At 39.8% G+C, this 22,992-nt stretch overlaps 1 protein-coding gene across 1 annotated transcript in view; it reads right to left on the bottom strand.

Moving 5' to 3' along the window:
• The window catches only part of LOC126263582 (sodium channel protein 60E-like), a 347,601-nt gene that overhangs the window by 91,419 nt on the left and 233,190 nt on the right, over positions 1-22,992 (bottom strand). The gene's annotated exons all lie outside the window — the stretch shown is intronic.

Genomic DNA, 22,992 nt, shown 5'->3' with positions numbered 1-22,992 from the left:
AGGAGTCCAACATGATGAAAACGCACTGCAAATTGTTGCCAAGAATGAAGTTGACCACTCGATGGCACGACATGCAGATGAACATAACATGCTCAATTTCAATGGCTGCTTCACAACCTAGATCATCTGGATCCTTCCCTGCACCACCATCTTTTCTGAACTTCGAAGATGGGGTTATCCTTGCAAAACATCCTTCACTCCCATATCATCCTGGCCTCAATCTCTGGTAAACTACCCAACAGTTTTCCCTTCCTCCATCCTATCACCCCCTCCCAACTCATATTCCATCACCTTTAATTAGTGCCTCTGCCCACTGGCTTTGACAACAGTGCATCACATGCCTAGGCTGTGCACCTGCTACCCCTCCCTCCCATATTCTTAGCCGGCAAACCAGCTGCCTACCTCTGAGCTGCCAGCAACCCACTCCAAATCCCTCTATCCCTCTCCCTGCCTCTGGCCGCTCCTCCCCCCCTCCCCCCCTCTCTCTCTCTCTCTCTGCCCACCCTACCCAACACATCTCCCATTCCTGCCTATAGCATCTACTGAAATGCAACATTGGCACTGTGTGTCCAGCCAGCATCACAATGCAAGGGCATAGATGTGTGTATTCATGTGTGTGAGTGTGTGTTTTTGTTTTCTGTTTGTCTTTGCACTTTAGTTCGAGAAAGCATTATTCCAAACCTGGAAAGTTTTCTTTCTTTTTTGAGTGCACCTGTCGATGTCTCAACACTTCTGCTTTTCCATGAGTGGTCTTCTTCACTCCTAGGGTATTTAATGGGAGGTATTGTGTTCCTTGACATCTGGAAGGCATTTGGTACAATCCTGAACTGTTTTTCAGTGAACAAAATATGATTTCACTGAGTATCAGATCAAATTTGTGACTGGATTCAATATTTCTGAAGGTTGCAATACCAGAAGACTGTAATAAAGTATAGAAAGAACTGGGGAAGAGCACAGTGCAGGTGCTTGTAAATAAATGTTACATATTCTGCATAAATAGGCGAAAGAGATCCATTATTGTTTGATTATGCTGCTGGTGAAAAAATTACTGCCAATGGTAACCCCCCCCCCCCCCCCCCCCAAGGAACCATGGAACTTGCCGTTGGTGGGGAGGCTTGTGTGCATCAACAATACAGATAGCAGTACCGTAGGTGCAACCACAATGGAGGGGTATCTGTTGAGAGGCCAGACAAACATGTGGTTCCTGAAGAGCGGCAGCAGCTTTTTTAGTAGTAGCAGGGGCTACAGCCTGGATGATAGACTGATCTGGCCTTGTAACATTAACCAAAACGGCCTTGCTGTGACAGTACTGCGAACGGCTGAAAGCAAGGGGAAACTACGGCCGTAATTTTTCCCGAGGACATGCAGCTTTACTGTATGATTAAATGATGATGGCATCCTCTTGGGTAAAATATTCCAGAGGTAAAATAGTCCCCCATTCAGATCTCCAGGTGGGGGCTACTCAAGAGGACATCATTATCAGGAAAAAGAAAACTGGCGTTCTACGGATCGGAGAGTGGAATGTCAGATCTCTTAATCGGGCAGGTAGGTTAGAAAATTTAAAAAGGGAAATGGATAGGTTAAAGTTAGATATTGTGGGAATTAGTGAAGTTCAGTGGAGGGAGGAACAAGACTTTTCGTCACATGAATACAGGGTTATAAATACAAAATCAAATGGGGGTAATGCAGGAGTAGGTTTAATAATGAATAAAAAAAATAGGAGTGTGGGTAAGCTACTACAAACAGCATAGTGAACGCATTATTGTGGCCGACCTCGGGGAAGATCAGTTTGGATTCCGTAGAAATGCTGGAACACGTGAGGCAATACTGACCCTACGACTTATCTTAGAAGAAATATTAAGGAAAGGCAAACCTACGTTTCTAGCATTTGTAGACTTAGAGAAAGCTTTTGCCAATGTTGACTGGAATACTCTCTTTCAAATTCTGGAGGTGGCAGGGGTAAAATACAGGGAGCGAAAGGCTATTTACTACAATTTGTACAGAAACCAAATGGCAGTTATATGAGTCGAGGGACGTGAAAGGGAAGCAGTGGTTGGGAAGGGAGTGAGACAGGGTTGTAGCCTCTCCCCGATGTTATTCAATCTCTATATTGAGCAAGCAGTGAAGGAAACAAAAGAAAAATTCGGAGTAGGTATCAAAATCCATGGAGAAGAAATAAAAACTTTGAGGTTTACCGATGACATTGTAATTCTGTCAAAGACAGCAAAGGACTTGGAAGAGCAGTTGAACGGAATGGACAGTGTCTTGAAAGGATGTTATAAGATGAACATCAACAAAAACAAAATGAGGATAATGGAATGTAGTCAAATTAAGTTGGGTGATGCTGCGGGAATTAGATTAGGAAATGAGACACTTAAAGTAGTAAAGGAGTTTTGCTATTTGGGGAGCAAAATAACTGATGATGGTTGAAGTAGAGAGGATATAAAATGTAGACTGGCAATGGCAAGGAAAGCGTTTCTGAAGAAGAAAAATTTATTAACATCGAGTATTGATTTAAGTGTCAGGAAGTCATTTCTGAAAGTATTTGTATGGAGTGTAGCCCATGTATGGAAGTGAAACATGGACGATAAATAGTGTAGATAAGAAGAGAATAGAAGCTTTCAATATGTGGTGCTACAGAAGAATGCTGAAGATTAGATGGGTAGATCACGTAACTAATGAGGAGGTATTGAATAGAATTTGGGAGAAGAGGAGTTTGTGGCACAACTTAACTAGAAGAAGGGATCGGTTGGTAGGACATGTTCTGAGGCATCAAGGGATCACCAATTTAGTACTGGAGGGCAGCGTGGAGGGTACAAATCATAGAGGGAGACCAAGAGATGAATACACTAAGCAGATTCAGAAGGATGTAGGCTGCAGTAGGTACTGGGAGATGAAGAGGATTACACAGGATAGAGTAGCATGGAGAGCTGCATCAAAGCAGTCTCAGGACTGAAGACCACAACAACAACAACAACAACAACAACAACTGTCCAGACCAACCTTAAGTAGAATGACCACATAAAACTAACTGTAGGAATAGCAGATGCCAGGCTGAGAGACATTGGAAGAATGCTGCTGGTGAAAAAATTACTGTCAATGGTAACAATTGTAAATTACCTAGGCATGGCTGTCCAGACCAACCTAAAGTAGAATGACCACATAAAAATAACTGTAAGAATAGCAGATGCCAGGCTGAGTGACATTGGAAGAATCCTGAGGAAATGTAATTTAGCCACAAAAGAAGTACTTTTTTTTTGTACCACACCTGTTTGATTCATCCTTGATAATTGCTCATCAGTGCAAAATCCTTACCAAGTTTTTAAAAGAGGAGACTGAGAAGATTTGGTGAAGAATGGCATGTATTGTCACGGGATTGTTTAGTAAGTGCAAGAACACTCTGAAGATATTCAACAAACTCCAGTGATAGGTTCAACCAGGAATCATTGTTTAGCAATGAGAGGTTTACTGTTGAAATTCTGAGGGAGTACATTCCAAGAAGAGGCAGACAATATATTACTTCTTCCCACAAATGTTTACACTTATTATTGAAAGTACAATCATTCGGGGTATCGATAGAAATTTGTGACTGGATTGAATATACAGGGTTATTACAAATGATTGAAGCGATTTCACAGCTCTACAATAACTTTATTATTTGAGATATTTTCACAATGCTTTGCACACACATACAAAAACTCAAAAAGTTTTTTTAGGCATTCACAAATGTTCGATATGTGCCCGTTTAGTGATTCGGCAGATATCAAGCCGATAATCAAGTTCCTCTGACACTCGGCGCAGCATGTCCTCATCAATGAGTTCAAAAGCATCGTTGATGCGAGCTCGCAGTTCTGGCACGTTTCTTGGTAGAGGAGGTTTAAACACTGAATCTTTCACATAACCCCACAGAAAGAAATCGCATGGGGTTAAGTCGGGAGAGCGTGGAGGCCATGACATGAATTGCTGATCATGATCTCCACCACGACCGATCCATCGGTTTCCCAATCTCCTGTTTAAGAAATGCCGAACATCATGATGGAAGTGCGGTGGAGCACCATCCTGTTGAAAGATGAAGTCGGCGCTGTCTGTCTCCAGTTGTGGCATGAGCCAATTTTCCAGCATGTCCAGATACACGTGTCCTGTAACGTTTTTTTCGCAGAAGAAAAAGGGGCCGTAAACTTTAAACCGTGAGATTGCACAAAACACATTAACTTTTGGTGAATTCTGAATTTGCTGCACGAATGCGTGAGGATTCTCTACCGCCCAGATTCGCACATTGTGTCTGTTCACTTCACCATTAAGAAAAAATGTTGCTTCATCACTGAAAACAAGTTTCGCACTGAATGCATCCTATTCCATGAGCTGTTGCAACCGCGCCAAAAATTCAAAGCGTTTGACTTTGTCATTGGGTGTCAGGGCTTGTAGCAATTGTAAACGGTAAGGGTTCTGCTTTAGCCTTTTCCGTAAGATTTTCCAAACCGTCGGCTGTGGTACGTTTAGCTCCCTGCTTGCTTTATTCGTTGACTTCCGGGGGCTACGCGTGAAACTTGCCCACACGCGTTCAACCGTTTCTTCGCTCACTGCAGGCCGACCCGTTGATTGCCCCTTACAGAGGCATCCAGAAGCTTTAAACTGCGCATACCATCGCCGAATGGAGTTAGCAGTTGGTGGATCTTTGTTGAACTTCGTCCTGAAGTGTCGTTGCACTGTTATGACTGACTGACGTGAGTGCATTTCAAGCACGACATACGCTTTCTCGGCTCCTGTCGCCATTTTGTCTCACTGCGCTCTCAAGCGCTCTGGCGGCAGAAACCTGAAGTGCGGCTTCAGCCGAACAAAACTATATGAGTTTTTCCACGTATCTGTAGTGTGTCGTGACCATATGTCAATGAATGGAGCTACAGTGAATTTATGAAATCGCTTCAATCATTTGTAATAGCCCTGTATTTTCATAGGGAGGATGCAGCATTTAATCTTGGATGGAGACTCATTGAAGGATGCAGAAGTAATTCTAATAGCAGTTACCTATGATAGATAACTAACAGCAGTTATCTATAATAAACCAGTACCTTGGGGGAAAGGGGTGAGGGGAACAAATAGAACCTGAATAGCAATTCAAGTGGAGCAACAATTACAAACTTGCTTCAAATGTAAAATTCTGCAGTTCACAAAATGAAAAACAGTAGAGTCCTCTGATTATGATATCAATGAGTCACAAATGGAATCAGTCAGTCATACAAAAACCTTGACCAGAGAATTTGTAGCTCTTCACTAATGAAGCTTGATGTGTAACATTAAAATCTCTGGTCTGAAGAGGAATAGTTCTGTTTGGCCAACATTTATGTCATATTTCTGCTATCTTAATCACTGATTGCTGATACACTGTACAGTACATCTTCTCAGTATGGGAGTCATTCAGGCTATTCTTCTGAATGTTACATTTTCTCAAATATTAGTATAGGTACTACACGAGATCATTATTTTGGCTATGATTACACATGAGTTATGGAAAGACTTGCACATAATATATATATATATATATATATATATATATATATATATATATATATATATATATATACTGTTCTGATAAGAATCAACACATTTCTTTTTGAGGGGAAACTGTCACAAACTCTATTGCAATGAACAACCAAGCTGAGTTGACATGACGACAGTGTCTAAAAACATATAGTCTGATTGCTGCGTGTTGGCATCTGACACTTGTTGGGTATTCACATCACTAAAGAAATGTGGCAATACTGCATTTATTTTGGAGGAAAAAGATACAGTGGCACTAAATGGGTTAGGCACACTATGATTGTGTGAGGAATAAGTAATGTTTAAATAATGTGGACTCTCACAGAAATACTAACGTGTTGGTATGGGTAACTGAAAAATGAATGAGAATTTTTTATATAAATTACATGCATATTTCTGTTTAAAGTTAAGGACATTTATTCATAGAGTGTATGGTTAATTCTTTGCATTGAAAAATTCTTTACTGTTTTGTATGTGATTATGCAACAACTGCAAGTACATAACCTTAAAATAAAACAAATTTTCATTCTAAAGAAATGAGATAACTTCTTTTTTGACTAGTTCCTGAGAAACCTAGAATGATAACAGAGCACTGACTTTTACGCACAAGAAAACTCTTAAGTCAAGATTACACACAAGAAAACTATTAAGTCAAGAACAATTTATTCACTGCAGATCAACATTATCCTGTGTCAACAATATATTTGCTAGAGAACTGTCGAGATAACTTTGCTTACAGTATTGTGAATATTTTCATTTTCTCAAACTCACATGAGTTGTGAGAACCAAAATCATGTACTGCGAAGCTATAGTTAATATTTTCAACTGCATAGTTGTCTACAAGATGCAGGTGTGTGAATCTCACACAGGATGGAAGTGGCAGATATAAAGAAAAAAGGCCATGATGCATTTAGCATTGTCTCCATTAAAATTGTCTTTGTTGCTGAAGTTCTAGTTCTTTAATATTGAAGTGGCATCCATCTAAAAGTATATTTTTGCAACCAATGAATAACTGTCTTAGCTGTGCTATGATCTATAATTTCTCCGTGTTGATCCTGAATTCATATTTCTTTCCCTTTTCCTTGATGTCGTGATTGTTTTTTAGAGGATGTATTATTTGCTTTTTTGGTATGTTGAAATATGAAGGACATTGTGTAAGTAATGCAACACACTGTTTTTCTGAAAGCAAGTTGGTTTTATCCAGAACTGCACCACACCATATTATTCCCGACTCTTTTCACCACAAAACCCTAATTTTAACATAATTTCCATTTAATGCAGAGGCCTTATGTCACCTTACTGGGAGAGCCCATATGCCCACATGATAGCACTCTGCTAGTCGATGTTGGAGCCAACATCTTGTTGCATCAATAATTTACTCTCATCCCTGTACTGCTTCCAGGAGAGTGCATGCTTCCTAGAGCCAAACTGAGGAAGCTCTTGATGGTATTCTGTTAGGATGCAAGGAACCCAGTGTGCACATACTTTTGAGTACCCCAGCTGGTGCATGAGTGGGTCAGCACAGCCAGCAGATATGCTCCATTGTGCACAAAGGTGTTTGACTCTGATCCATCAATCACCTTAAATGAGAGCAACCACATGTCTTCCCAGCATTGTAGGAGTCACAACTGTGGATGATTGGCTGGCGTGCAGAATATTGGAAGGTTTGTACAAACTTGTTGCAATGATGATAGATGCCTTTCCCAATGACTTGCTGTGCTTTTGTTCAATGCCGGGTCTCCATAAATATTCTGCAAGCACCTACGAGTATCTGTGATGCACTGGTTTTCTGCGAAAAGAAACTTGATGACAGCTCTCTGCTGGAATGCACCTCCATTACAGATGCCATTTTGCAGGCTGCACATAGTGCTGTCACCTACTGAAACTTCATGAAACTATAGGGGCTGAAGCAGGCTGGCTTTGGCTTAGTTGCCCTGGAAGTCACTGCCATCTGTTCTGAGGGAAAAATATGTTCCATCACAAGGCCTTTACAAATGTCTGCTTGTGTCTGTGTATGTGTGGATGGATATGTGTGTGTGTGTGTGTGCGAGTGTATACCCGTCCTTTTTTCCCCCTAAGGTAAATCTTTCCACTCCCGGGATTGGAATGACTCCTTACCCTCTCCCTTAAAACCCACATCCTTTTGTCTTTCCCTCTCCTTCCCTCTTTCCTGACGAAGCAACTGCTGGTTGCTAAAGCTTGAATTTTGTGTGAATGTTTGTGTTTGTTTGTGTGTCTATTGACCTGCCAGTGCTTTTGTTTGGTAAGTCACACCATCTTTGTTTTTAGAAATATATGTATTTATGTATGTTCCACATCTCCTACTAAACCACTGGGCCAATTCCAAGTGAACTTAGTAGACACATCACTTACCATCTGTAAAGAGCTGCTGTGAGGGTAAAGAATCCCCCACCTACCAAAGAGGTGGATGTGGGGGTGAAAAAAGAGTATATGACACAATATGTGAATGCCCAGACTTTATTCATGCAGTGTTCGAGAATGAGAGCACTTAGTGACTTGGAAACTTTACATATAATTTCAGATCTCTACAAAACTTTTTTTTGCTGACAACCCACACAAAATGGTGGAAGGAAAAAAGTGAATTGCTTACAATATTCAATATTTTGAACATGGCTGCACTTCAGCAATGGTTACAGAATAGCAGATGAATAAGACAGCCCACCACTTGCAATAAATGGTGTTTTTCAGTTAACCTTACATATGGTTTCAATGTATTTAAACTCATCTTCTTCAGAAGGAAGAGAAACAAACTTCACTTTAGCAAACAGTCAGTAAAGTGATCTAACATCTCCACATGAAATGTGTTGGGAACAGTCTGTACATCCGTTTGTAAAAGTTAAGCCCCTAAAATCAAGGGCTTGTCACATCAGTAAAACCAATCACATACTAGACCATGTTAAGAGCTACATGCTGACAAGCTGCCAAAGCTACATGTAATAAGCTCCTCCCAAATCCTTGGATCAATTTCAACCAAACTTGGTACACATACTACTTACTATCTGGAAAGAAGTACTGAAGGGGGTAAGAACCAACAATCTCCTATTGAGATAGGGGTGATGACGTGGAGAGCCAAGAGGGTAGGAGGAGATGGACAGACAGAGGGGGGCAAGGAGGAGATGGACACAGACAGAGCGAAGGAGGAAATGAACAGAGAGAGGGGAATGGGAAATGGACAGAAAGGAAAGATGAGGAGGAGTTGGTCAGAGAGCAGGAGGAGGAAGAGATGACTGAGGGGGAGGGAGAAGGACACAGAGAAAGGGCTTGACAGAAAAAGGGAAGAGGAGGAACTGGTCAGAGAGAGGGGAGAGGAGGAGATCAGCAGAGGAAAGGGTACGAGGAGGGGGACAAAGGAAGGAAAGAGGAGGAGTGGGACAGAAACAGGGGACGAAGGATGTGGACAGAAAGGAGGAGATGAATAGAAAGAGGGAAGGAGGAAATGGACAGGAAAAGGGAAGAGGAGGAATGAGCAGGATGGGCAGAGAGAAGGGGGAGAGGAGCTGGACAGAGAGAAGAGGAGATGAACAGAGAGGAGGAGGTGAACACAGAGGAGCAGGAAAAGGAGGACAGAGAGAGGAGGAGGTGAACAGAGGGGACGGGGTGGAAATGGACAGAGAGAGGAGGAGGAGGAGGAGGAGGAGGAGGAGGAGATGGATAGAGAGAGAGGGGTGGAAATGGACAAAGAGAGGAGGAGATGGACAAAGAAAGGGGGAGGAGAAGAGGGACAGAAGGGAAAGGAGCAATTGACAGTAGGGGAAAGAGCAGATGACAGAGAGAGGGAGGAGAAGGAGAAGTACAGAAGAGGGGGAGTGGGAGATGGACACAAAAAGGCGGAGGAGGAGATGGACTTCAGAAAGATTGGAAGTAATACACACATGGTCAACACTGGATACTTAGCTGGTTGCGTAAATATGATTGTTCAAGCTCTTGGAACAAAATTTTAATTTTAGAATACTGCTCTATCTCTGAATTATGTGACTCATTTCTGACATTTCTCTGTTGCCCTAATTAGGTGATTAGTATTTGTATGTTTTGAGATCGCTAAATGGCCATTAAATATTGACTGTTGAAACCTGGCAGTCATTTTCTTCAGTCTTCAGACCACTGTAGCTCTTGCTGGTAACATTCTTCATCTTACTTGCTTTTTCCCCGTCTCATTCACTCTGTTGTTTTGAACATTTGTAACCACTACTTTCCCACATAAGACTTAAGACTCTCTAAAACAACAGGATTGAATCTTTCAGTTATACCGACTAGTCAGAGAGAGCTTTGATAAGGTTCATAGATACTTTATGTACTACAGCCACCTCTTTTAAAAGCACACCAACACAGCTTCATTGTCTCTGAACTTACAAATAAATGTAAAATGCAGATACTTTCTCAAATCTTACTTTTTTCTACTTCATAATTATCAATAAATTTTGGAAAATAAGTTATCTCTGTTGATAACTTCTTGTTGTCACCATGCTTTGGATGGATTAACCTGACCAACTTTCTAAACACGTCAAAAAAAGTTTTGCATCGCCTCGGTTCTGAGAGTTCCGGAACCTGTACAGAAAATTGGAATAGAGATCAACATAAACATCATTTCTGCCCTTTTTATTAATCATGAAAACCACACATTGCATGTTGTACTACCATACAGCGAGACCTTCAGAGGTGGTGGTCCAAACTGCTGTGCACACTGTTACCTCTAATAGCCAGTAGCACGTCCTCTTGCATTGATGCATACCTGTATTTGTCATGAAATACTATCCACAAGTTCATCAAGGCACTGTTGGTCCAGATCACCCCACTACTCATCAGTGATCTAGCATAGATCCCTCAGAGTGGTTGGTGGGTCACATCATACATAAACAGCCCTTTTCAATCTGTCCCAGGTATGTTCAATAGGGTTCATGCCTGGAGAGCATGCTGGCCACACTAGTCGAGCAATGTCATTATCCTGAAGGAAGTCATTCACAAGATGTGCACGATGTGGGTGCGAATTGTTGTCCATGAAGATGAATGCCTTTCCACTATGCTGCTGATATGGTTGCACTATAGGTTGCAGGATGACAGTCACATACCACACAGTCATTGCATGACCACCAGCAGCATACGTTGGCCCCACATAATGCCACCCCAAAACAGCAGGGAACCTCCACTTTGCTGCACTTACTGGACAGTGTGTCTAAGGCGTTCAGCCTGACCAGTTTGCCTCCAAACACGTCTCCGACGATTGTCTGGTTGAAGGCATATGCGACACTCATCGGTGAAGAGAACATGATGCCAATCCTGAGCAGTCCATTCAGCATGTTGTTGGGCCCATTTGTAATGCGCTGCATGGTGTCATGGTTGCAAAGATGGACCTCGCCATGGACAATGGAGTGAAGTTGCGCATCATGCAGCCTATTGCACACAGTTTGAGTCATAACATGACGTCCTGTGGCTGCAAAAAAAACATTCTTCAACATGGTGGTGTTGCTGTCAGGGTTCCTCCGAGCCATAATCCATAGGTAGCGGTCATCCACTGCAGTAGTAGCCCTTGGGCAGCCAGAGCGAGGCATGTCATTGACAGTACCTGTCCCTCTGGATCTCCTCCATGTCTGAACAACATTGCTTTGGTTCACTCAGAGATGCCTGGACACTTCCCTTGTTGAGAGCCCTTCCAGGCACAAAGTAACAATGCGGACGCGATCGAACCACGGTATTGACCCTCTAGTCATGATCGAACCACAGACAACATGAGCCATGTACCTCCTTACTGGTGGAATGACTGGAACTGATTGGCTGTTGGACCCCCTCCGTCTAATAGGCACTGCTCATGCACGCTTGTTTACATCTTTGGGCAGATTTAGTGACATCTCTGAACAGTCAAAGGGACTGTGTCTCTGATATAGTATTCACAGTCAACATCTATATTCACGAGTTCTGGGAACCAGGGTGATACAAAACTTTCTTTTGATGTGTGTAGGTAGGCTATGTATTAGGAGATCTACGGCAGCCCCCCGCCTCCCCCCCCCCCCCCCGCCCCCCTCCACCCAACAAAAAAAGTAAGTATCCTTGGGTGATTTATTTATTTTAAATTTCATTAGTCAACTTTTTTTTTTGTTACAGGAACAATACAGAGTGTTTCTGGAAGATATTTCACACCTGAATGCAGATTGAGTTACCGAATTTCTATACCAGACTCAGTTTCCAGGTAATATTGGTTTTTGTAAATGCTTGTGGCAGTCTATGTATTATATGTATCTGGAAAACAACAAGAGTTTAAAAAAATCTCAGTACATAAAGGAATCAAATAAATGAGAACATAAGAGTAAAAAATCATGCCTAAGAATATTACCTTTCTAATTTCCTGTGAACCTTTGCATCAGGAATGTTGCTTCGTAAGACCTAGAAGCAGTCAGACAACAACTGGGAACTCCATTTGGCTGGATAATGCTTTTACATTTGAGAAATGCCATGTAGGATCCATTTGGCAAGTTTGTGACTATTGGCACCAACATTTTTGGGGAAAAAAGTCCATCTGCTCATTCCAGTGTAATGTAAGTGACAATATCCATCCCATAAGGTGGTATGGTCATAGTAGTTGTACAATATCATGGTAGTTTTCTGTCTGTTGTCGACAAAAAAGATATTGCAGGCACTTTCAACATCACTGAATCAATCAAGGAAATGTTCATCACATATTTATGCCCAAACATATGGTCCCATAAATATCCTCTTCTTTAGTTTTGCTTCACTGATCATTGGAAACTTCCTTCACAGGTACAGGAATCCATGTGAAGTTTTGTCCATACTTGTCAGATGTTTTTGATGTTACCCAATGTTATATGAAGCAATGGTAGATACATGTATTTTGGGCTTCACAAGAGAAGTATTCACTGCATTCATCTGGAGTGAAGTGTAGATGTTTTTTGATTGATTAATATCTTTTTAATATATATTCAGATTTGATCGGTGGCAACTGCATCTTCCCCCAATAGTAAGCTGTCATACAAAAAACTTACATTCTTTTCATTATCTTTATTTTTTGATAACTTAGTGTAATTCAATTCAGATGAAGCACTTCATGCTTCTTCGGTGCACCACCAATTAGAGCTGTGCAAAGTGTTTCAGGCTGATCTCAGTTGGAATTGAGTCCTGGAGGGAGTCGAATGAGCATATGATTAGCAGCGGCTGCACAGCTCTCTGTAGGCAAGGCTGAACACATAACTTCTTACTTGCACATTGATTCTGTAAATATTAATGCACTGCAACTCTGCTTCTAATTCAGAGCAAGATGTGTATATAGGAAGTAATTTTTGTCAAGTGATTTACGTAAGGTTTCAGGAACAAGTATTAACATTATTAAGTATGTGAACAGTATTACATATGACACTGTATTAAAACTTTAATTATTTTGATTGTAAGCCGTTTATGGCTTTGTCTACCAATTAGTTCCATTAAATTAAAGTCATTGGCATCCCTGATCTAAATCTAACTCTTCAATTAGTAGTGTTGAGAGCCTTATACCACTCACTAGTTATGTCCCTTCAGCCTCACATCAAAGAGCTGAACTCCACAACCTATGAGCTGCTTCTGTACAGGGAAAATCTGTAGAAGGCAGCAGTTTGGTGAAATTAGAACTTTTGATGTGGCAGAGTACAATTATGGCCCCTTGCAAACTCTGTATTCAAAGTACAAATTTGGGAAGGCACATGTAATATAGAGGAGGGAATATACAGGACGCAAGGTTGCTTATTGTGATGAATATTGACTCTTGTTTTGATCCATTTGCAAAGATTAATTAGTTACCAAAGAATTAGTGCCCACACTAAAGTCACAACTGTCTTATTTTTCTGCTGTACATGGCATCGCTGGAGAGGAAAATAATTAACAGTTCTCTGTATAGGGGAATCTCCAAATCAGTAGTGAGGAAAGTGAACTGTTTGAACTTTGAACTATGTTGGATGAGTTGAACAGTATTTGGTCTGTGCAACAAATCATGGATTGTTGCAAAATCGCCAGTGTGTGAGGCTAAAGGTTCAATTTAAATCATATACTGCAGAGCGAGATTAAAATCACATTTGTGTGTGTGGTTGCTGGATTATGTGAGTGGTAAAATTACAAAGATTTTATCACACAATGGATCCACACATCACAGAAGGCAACAAGGGAGAGCAGGCTACAGCGAATGAGAGGTAGAGAGCAGACTACAGAGAATGAGAGGTATTGTTGGGCCTACATGTTGTGCAGGCAGTCACAGCAATCGGCACTGTGCATCTAACTGGAATGATATCTTCAGAATGCAGCATATAGGTAACTGCATACTTAATGTGAATGTTATGCTTTGCATGACAGTTTAATGCATACAACAGCTGCCAAAAAGGAACTAGGTGAAGTGAGAGTTATAATAGTGTATTTAGCAGTAGTAACCATGTGTAGAACTCTTTTTACAAATTTTGTAAACTGTTAAAAATGATTAGTCAAGGGGAATAAATGTAACAAGTAGGGAAGGATTGCAGTCCAACTGTGGTAGCAACGATCCTTCAGATCAGCTTCAAGTTGCAAATAATGAGGTCATAGATAATGAGAATAAAAATGTAGACCTCGCTGTTAATGATTGTACAGAGAATGAGTACACTGTTGTGCCTGACTCAATGACAAGATCAATTTGAATGGGGATTCAGAGATACTGAATATGTAATCAAAGATACTGAATATGACATCAATATTTCTAATGAGCTAACAGAGGATTTAAATAAGCTAAGCCATGACACTACATGAGCTGACACTTTGCCAAATGAGAATCATAGTGAGGGGAAGAATGTTGAACAAAGTCAGGATCAAGCAATAATGGCTATGCTAAAATTATTAATGCAGGAACCAAAAGAACTAATCAAGGGCTAAAAGAAACTAATCAAAAGCTAAAAACATGGCTAAAGAAAACTAAAGATGAAATTTTAAAAAAGGCTGAATGGCATTTGAGGCTAAAACTGATAACTTCATAAAGAATATACACAAGAAAATGAAAGAACTGATTAAAATTTTAAACAAGTGTCAGGATAAAATAGAGATAGGTTGGACAAAGAAATTAAGGTCTGTACAAAGAGTTCTGAAACCCAAGCAAAGGATATCAAATGATTAAAAAAGAAGGTTGTGAAAATTTATTACATACAATCTGAAGCTATCAAATCATGTCAAGAAAGACACAAACACCAATGTCCAAGTTTACAAACTGTTATAAACAATCAATGTAAACTAAACAGTGAAATTTCTCACGTACAAACCAAATGTACAGACAACAGAAAGGTGATCCACAATAATTAAAAGTAATTGAGAAGTGTAGGTGATCCTGCAAATTATTTGAGTGCATGTTAAGTCCATCATTTCTCAGTTAAAGGCAACATCCATGGCTTTCATTACAGAGTTTGAGGGTATTATTCCAGAACACTGGCCAGACTGACAAAAATAAAGTGTGTTGCTAGTAGATTTAAAGGGTCTCTCATATCATGGGGCACGGGAGTAATTAACACATATAAAATGTATGACAAACTTGCACTTGCCTTTCTGAATTAATAATGGTCTAGTAGTACAAAGAATAGTGTTCGGAGTGCAATATTTGAAGGTTGAAGGATCACCAGCAGTGGCTCTAGTTACAAAAGAATTTTTCCACATGTATTTAATCATCCCATTAAAAGAATCTGATATTACTTCAATTATAATGCTAAAATTGTCAATGTCAACGAAGGTGACATCAACAACTTATTGCATGTATTTGAGCAGTTAGATTTGTTGTCTGGCAATAGACAAGGGCAAAAAGGGTGGAGGAGAGACAGGTGGTGAACGGACAGAAGGAATGACAATGAATAAAGAAGAGAAAGCAGCGTTGACAGGAATGACACATCACAACTGGGAAGAAAAGAAACCACTGTGTGACATGGTTGTAGCCCAACTAAAAGAGGGAAAGATCCATTTCAGCGGAGTATGAATAGAGAGGTTTATCATGGAGGCAACAGAGAGTACCAGAATAGTCTGGCAACAGAGTACCAGAATGGTCAAAATGGGAAACAAACACCCAAAAGAGCTAGAATTTGTGAGGTGACAGGAAATTAGAGGTCTCTTCAGACATTATTCAGTTTCAAATGGACAAATGTATTGGACCACTTATGAAATTTCTGGATTCTGATGAGAGGGCCAGAATTAAGGAAACACTCAAGGAAGAGAACACAACAGTTGTTAAGGAAGTGTATCAACAAATGATGGATATTAGCATAGAGTATGGAGATTCCAGAATTATCTGTACACTGGGGTAAAGTGGTTACAGCATGTAAGATCAAAAGTAAATTTATGATAAGGAAATTCTCTTGGAGTTTAAAGTGCAAGATAGGTTGTCTTCTGTAACTGGTATGATAGCACTGGCTCTACTCCTCAGTTTAATTCTAGGAATGGACTAGCTAATAGCAAACACGGCCATGTTAGATTTTGCTGAGGGTGTAATGAGAATAAAAGAAGGTGATGACGAAGAGGCATTCAAATCTGGACACAGGAGCATGCAGGGTAGTAATGATATTGCTAGTATATGAATAATGAGTGAACAAATGTACCAGAATCTCAGTTCAGAAGAAAATATGAATCTGTATGAAGGGGCAGCACAACTGAAAAGGTCAGAATGAAAATAAATATAAGAGAAAAGGTCGCAAATATTGATAAATTGGGTGGAGATGAAGCCAATCAGTTGGAAGAAATACTGTTTAAACATCAATATACATTTTCCATGAGACCAGCGTGTATGAAGAACTATGAATATTGTTTTCAAATTAAGTCACATGACACATTCAAACTTAAACTGTACGTAATACCACTGTCTAAGAGGGAAGCAGTGGTCAAAGAAATAAAAAGAATGATACAATGGAGAATTATTGAGCATTTGCAAAGTAATTGCTGTAGTCCCTTCATCATACTGCCAAAGAAAGGTAGTTCAGTGCATGTTACAATAAATGCATGAGCAATTAACCAACTAATAATACTGCGGATGGATAGGCCAGAAGAGCTTGTGCAGAAATTTAATCCTGCTAAAATTTTAACTAGTATTGGTTTAACGATCAGCTTTTGGCAAGTGCCACTCACTAAAAGTTGCAGAAAGTATACTGCATTTGTTTACAGAAGAAGAAGTTATCATTTTAGAATACTGCCATTTGGCCTAAAATTTCACTTGTATGTTTGCTCAGGTATTTGGAGCAGAAATTTTGAGCAGAATTACAATGTACATAAATGGTATATTACTTGCTACAAAGAGATGGAAAGAATATAACGAAATATTGAAATGCGTACTGTCAGTATCTGAGGAGAACAACATTAGTGTAAACCAAAACAAATCAAATTTCAAGGGTACATCACCTCACATGAGGATTTCAGGTCAAACCCAGATAAGTTAGAAGCAATCAGGAATATTCTGTGGTCTTAGAACAAGAATCAAATTAAAGCCTGTTTCAGTTTAACCAATTTCTATAGCAACTTTGTGGATAATGAAGTACTTACTGTGAAGGGCATATTTTAATTAATGAAGAAAAATGCCACCTGGACATGGATCGATGAATGTGTGCAGAAATTTCAGAAAATCATAGAATAATTATGCAACAGCATCATTTTGGCATATCCTGATCTAAATTTACCTTTTTGTATTTTTTTCTGGCAGTTCAGAATATGGCCTTGGTGCACATCCGTGGCAGTTCATTGAAAATGGGGGTATAGTGGAAAGAAAGACCATAAATTTTGCCAGCAATATATTTAATAAGTGGGAAAGCAGATACACAGTGATAGAAAAGATAGCGCTGGTGATAGAACGAGTGTTTAGAAACTACAGATACTATGCTATGGGAAGAAAGATACATTTGTTTACTGACCACAAGACATTTTCATTCATAATGGACTGCAGATTAGTGTGCAGCTGATTAATGCAATGAGTGTTAACCCTTCAAGAATATGACTGTATGATTGAATATCTGCCAGGAGGAAGTAATTTCGTAGCAGACCCACTATTCAGACTGCCAGTGGCTATAGACAGCGTGGAATTCAATGACCCAAGAGAGAAAGAGGTTGCCAGGAATGTAAATTACAAAAGTAGGATAAAGAACCCATACTAAGAATATATTTAACAAAAGTAAATTACAAAGAAAGGGCAAAGGAACATGAGGAAGGAACAGAATAGAGATGACACAACAAAAAATGATTAAAGCAGAATGGAATAGGAAGACTAATGACAAAATGAAAAAATAAAACAATGGAAACTCCAGGTAGGAATTTCAACAATACAGGAAAAGATGGATTGCTGCTTACTGTAAAGATGACACATTAATTTGCTAAGCATGTGACAGTTGCATTCTGATCCAAGATGCTGGAGCTGGTGGTTACGTGTGCATGAGGTGTGCTTGCTTGTGTGTATGAATTGTGTGTGTATCTCTTTTGATGATGAAGGTAAGTGTCTTTTCATTCTACAACTTATCATGTCTTCTTTACAGTAAGTAGCAATCTATCTTTTCCTACACTGTTGATATTCCTACCTGTAGTTTTCATTGTCTGATTTTGCCAAATGGATTTTCTTCCATCCTACAACCCTGTGATGTTTTCCTTTGTTACTCTTCTTTTAGCATTACTCTTCTCAGTGACCATTCTTTCTTTTCTTTCCTGTGTTTATTCACTGCCTTCCAAACAACATCTACTTCCAAGCCACACTGTATCAACTATCATCTGCACACAACACAAACTTCGTAACCACATGGATCATTGATGCACCACCTGATGCCCCAGATAGTCATAATTGTATTTATCCATATTGATCCCACTTCATCTCTCATTCTAATGTACTTTATACTCTAGCATTTTATTTTCCACACCTGCCTATTGCAACCCCCCCCCCCCCCAAACACACACACTCACTCATATATATCCTTCCAAATCTCATCGTTCTTTTCTCCCACGTTTAAAATTTTTAACAAAAAAACATATCTAAAAACAAAGATGATGTGACTTACCAAACGAAAGCGCTGGCACGTCGATAGACACACAAACAAACACAAACATACACACAAAATTCAAGCTTTCGCAACAAACTGTTGCCTCATCAGGAAAGAGGGAAGGAGAGGGAAAGACGAAAGGATGTGGGTTTTAAGGGAGAGGGTAAGGAGTCATTCCAATCCCGGGAGCGGAAAGACTTACCTTAGGGGGAAAAAAGGACGGGTATACACTCGCACACACACACATATCCATCCACACATATACAGACTCAAGCAGACATATTTGAAGACAAAGAGTTTGCCCAAACTCTTTGTCTTCAAATATGTCTGCTTGTGTCTGTATATGTGTGGATGGATATGTGTGTGTGTGCAAGTGTATACCCGTCCTTTTTTCCCCCTAAGGTAAGTCTTTCCACTCCCGGGATTGGAATGACTCCTTACCCTCTCCCTTAAAACCCACATCCTTTCGTCTTTCCCTCTCCTTCCCTCTTTCCTGATGAGGCAACAGTTTGTTGCGAAAGCTTGAATTTTGTGTGTATGTTTGTGTTTGTTTGTGTGTCTATCGACGTGCCAGCACTTTCGTTTGGTAAGTCACATCGTTTTTTACATGGTTTCAAGCATCTTAGCATATTTTTACGTATTTGTATGTATTTTTGTGTATCTTTGCATGTTTATGTGTGTCTTTACATATTTTTACGTGTCTTTTTATTTATCTAGTTCCTCTTACAGCCAATGGCACCTGTTTTCCCCATTTGTGTGTCATTCTTGTTTACTTTACACCATTCCTGCCACGATGGACCCCTGCTCCATCTTTCTAAACCAGTTCAGAAAAATATTCCTTTCCCTGACTATTGGTTGCATGCAATTTACAGCTTTGTCCACTACTTGGTTCTGTTAAATTTTAAGCCACTGAGATCCCTGAACTAAACCTGACTCATCACGGAACAAAACCTGTCTCTTTAATTAGTAGTGTCTAGAGCCTTATACCATTCACTATTAACTTTCTTTCAGCCTCACATCAAGAGAGCCGAACTCCACAACCTAGGAGCAGCTATGGTGTAGGAACATCTGTAGAAGACAGAAGATTGGTGAAATTAGAACTTTCACATTTTGCTTTGATGTGGCAAAACACAGTTTGGACCTTCTCATGCTCTGTATTTAAAATACAAATTGGGGCAGGCAAGTGTAATCTGTAGTAATAGAGAGGTAGGAATATGAGGGACTCTAGGTGCTTGATGTGGTGAACATTGGCTCTCATTTCCATCAATTTGCAAAGGTTAATTAGTTACTAATCAGCTGATTATTTATTTCACAGTAAGGGACAAGACAGTTTGAAGTCTCACAAAGTGTACCTATCAATCTAATGCAGAACTGAACATGAATCAGCCAATAGCAAAGAAAACCCTTTGTAAGTGATTAAGAGTGAAGCATTACAAACTGCCCTGCTAACTGTAAGCCAAAATGACAAAATGTGCAAATCGGCAGTTTTGCACTGATATGCAGGACCGTCTTTAAAATGATGACTTAAGCAAATTAATCTTCAGTGACAAAGCTACTTTTAATCTTTTGGGAATGGTCAACTGACACAACACATGCATTTGGGGAACACAGAATCCAAATGCAATTGTCAAACATATTTTGGATTCTGAGAAGTTAACACATTCTGTGCAGTGTCCAGTATGATGGCCTATAGAGTCTTCTTCTTCCCTGAAACAATTGTATCACCTATCTCGACATGTTGTAACTGTGGCTCATGCCACAACTTGAAACTTTTGAAACTAATAGCAGGCATTTCATCTCTCAACAAAACAGCACCCATCTACATTTCCACAACTATGGACAAAATTACCTGGATGAGATGTTGCTACATCACTGGATACACCATAATGCAGCTGCTGACCTGGCACTATGATGGGCTTAACACCTCATGATTTTTTATTGTGTGGTTACATTAACAACAGCATTTATGTTCCACCTCTACCACAGAACCTTGAGGACTTGTGACACCACATCACAGTAGCTGTTCTTAGCGTCACTCCTGATATGTTGGTCTGGGTATGGGTGGAATTGGAAGGGGAGGGAGGAAGTGATTAGTGTTTAGCATCCTGTTGACAACGAGGTCATTAGAGATGGAGCACAAGCTCAGATTAGGGAAGGGTGGGGAAGGAAATCGACTGTGCCCTTTCAAAGGAACCATCCCAGCATTCACCTGAAGCTATTTCAGAGCTTTTGTAGAACAAAAGCAAACTGGTGCTTTTCATTTACTATTTTAGAAAATTGTGGAAAACCTAAATCAGGATGGCTGGACACGAGTTTGAACCAATATCCTCTTGAATGCAAGTCCACTGCACCACCTCGCTCGTTGCAGAACTGGATTGCTGATTAGATGTGTGCCAAGTGACAAAAGGTGGACACAGAGAACACAGAGTTTGTCTTTTGCATACTGTATCATTTGTTGTGTCATTCTTGGTCACTTTTTTGTAATAATTTTCAGATGTGGTTCATGGACTTTATAATTATCCAGACCCTATAGCAGATCATAAATTAAGATACTGTACAGTTCTCCCTGTCAAGGTGATTCCATCTATTTTTGTCAGAGAAAAAATAACAGTCCAGTGTAGTCCATTGGTTCTCTCCAAATCATGGGAACACCATGGACATATGAGGTGATCCTTCTAAACAGTCCATCAGCAAAATAGTACATGAGAACAGCATATGCCGGGGAACCCAAAATAAAGTTCATAACCCTTTATTACAGCAGAATTAAGTTTTTGTTTCTGCAATTTCTGAGTAACAAAAATAATTAGCACTTTTTACACAAGTTTGAAGAATTTCTTCTTTTGAATTAACACAAAACACAAACCTTCATGAACAAAAAGCAATCCCTTTCAACAACTGTCAGAACTCTCAGTGCTGAGGTGCAAGTAGCAAGAAACATAATGTGATTCTACATGTTCAAACATGATTCATTGGCTGCGCTGCCAAACCACTTTCATTGCCTGGGGGTATATTTCTGAACTGACAGTCAAGTGTAGTAACACCTTGTACATATTTTGATTGTTTTTCCACAATTAAATCTGTAGAATATTTAAATTAAACCACAGAAGAATAACCAATAAGCAGTGTTTTTCAAATACTTTGAAAGATAGTAACATGTCACAAGAAGATTGGTCCCAACAGCCACATACTGATTTCATTTTCAAATTCAAAACAATGACTTAGCAAAGAACACTAACCATATTTTTTGTAGCAGAAATGTTGCTGACCAGTGTTATCTGGTTCCTTTAAGGTTCCACAGAATCCGAGGAAACAAAAGTTTACTTAAAGGATTATCTATATCTGAGCAAGTTTAATACAGTTGAAACACAGCTACCTCAGAGATTGCTTCAACCCACTTCATTGTCAAGCAGTTCACCTTGAGCTTCAGAAGAAGAAGAACGGAAATGCCACAAAAAGGAATGAAAACTTTGTTAGCTTCTGGACAAATCCTTGAAAGAGCCAGAGTATGCGCACAAACATGTGGGTGCCTGCGTGGTGACCCCCCCCCCTCCTGCCGTCACCACCACACCTGTGCAGCTACTTTGTGACAAAGGATGCTCACATGCATGTGTAATCTATTAAATGATTCATCTGAAAGATAGAAAAGTTTAATTCTTTTTTGTGTGCCTATTGACTTACTCAATGCTTTTACTATTCAGTGAGTGGTCTCCTTTACTCCTAAGTTCTCATTTCTGTCAGAACTTTCCTTGGAGCCATATTATACAAAGGAGAGTTACACTATTATGGACACTCACTGTAACATAAAAAAGTTCTGCATTACTGAATTATTGACCTGCGGTGCCTGCTGAAGTGTGCCCTTATCCTTGCAGACAAGTTGCTATAGTTTGTGGATTGGCAAATGTATTTCATCATTGGTAGCATATTAACTTGATAAAACATTCATAATCTTCTGCCTTATACTTACAAAAACTCAAAATATGAAGCACTGTGTCAATTCAGAATGCTGACCTCTGTGTAGTGGTGTGTTTAGAGGGTCAAAGGAATCTAAGTTTACAATAATACAGGAATGGCAGTGTTGGCCAATCTAAACCTTAATTCAACTATAGTAGACTGACTTTCCATTTAGCACAACCTTGGGAGGACATCTAGGTATAAGTCACTACCAAAATGATGAGCATTATCATCACCTCATCCCTTCAGGGACCCACACATACTTCCAAGTAAAGACCTGCCAACAAAATGTGGAACCTGCTGATTCACACAGGCTCTGCAGGAAGCAGTATTACAAGCCAGTTACATGTGACTGAGGATGTAGCTCTGACGAAATCCTGATTTTGGAACTGTGTTGCTAACATCCTAAATTTTTTGTTACCAAGCCAATATGCATAGAAATTTTTTACATCTGTTTGAAGTATTAATATTCCTTAAGAAGGAAACAAAAAAGATTTTATAC

The sequence above is a fragment of the Schistocerca nitens genome, chromosome 6 (genome assembly GCF_023898315.1).
Source record: "Schistocerca nitens isolate TAMUIC-IGC-003100 chromosome 6, iqSchNite1.1, whole genome shotgun sequence".
NCBI lineage: Eukaryota > Metazoa > Arthropoda > Insecta > Orthoptera > Acrididae > Schistocerca > Schistocerca nitens.
Note: the sequence above shows the minus strand (reverse complement) of the source record. Positions and strands in the feature narration are given on the sequence as shown.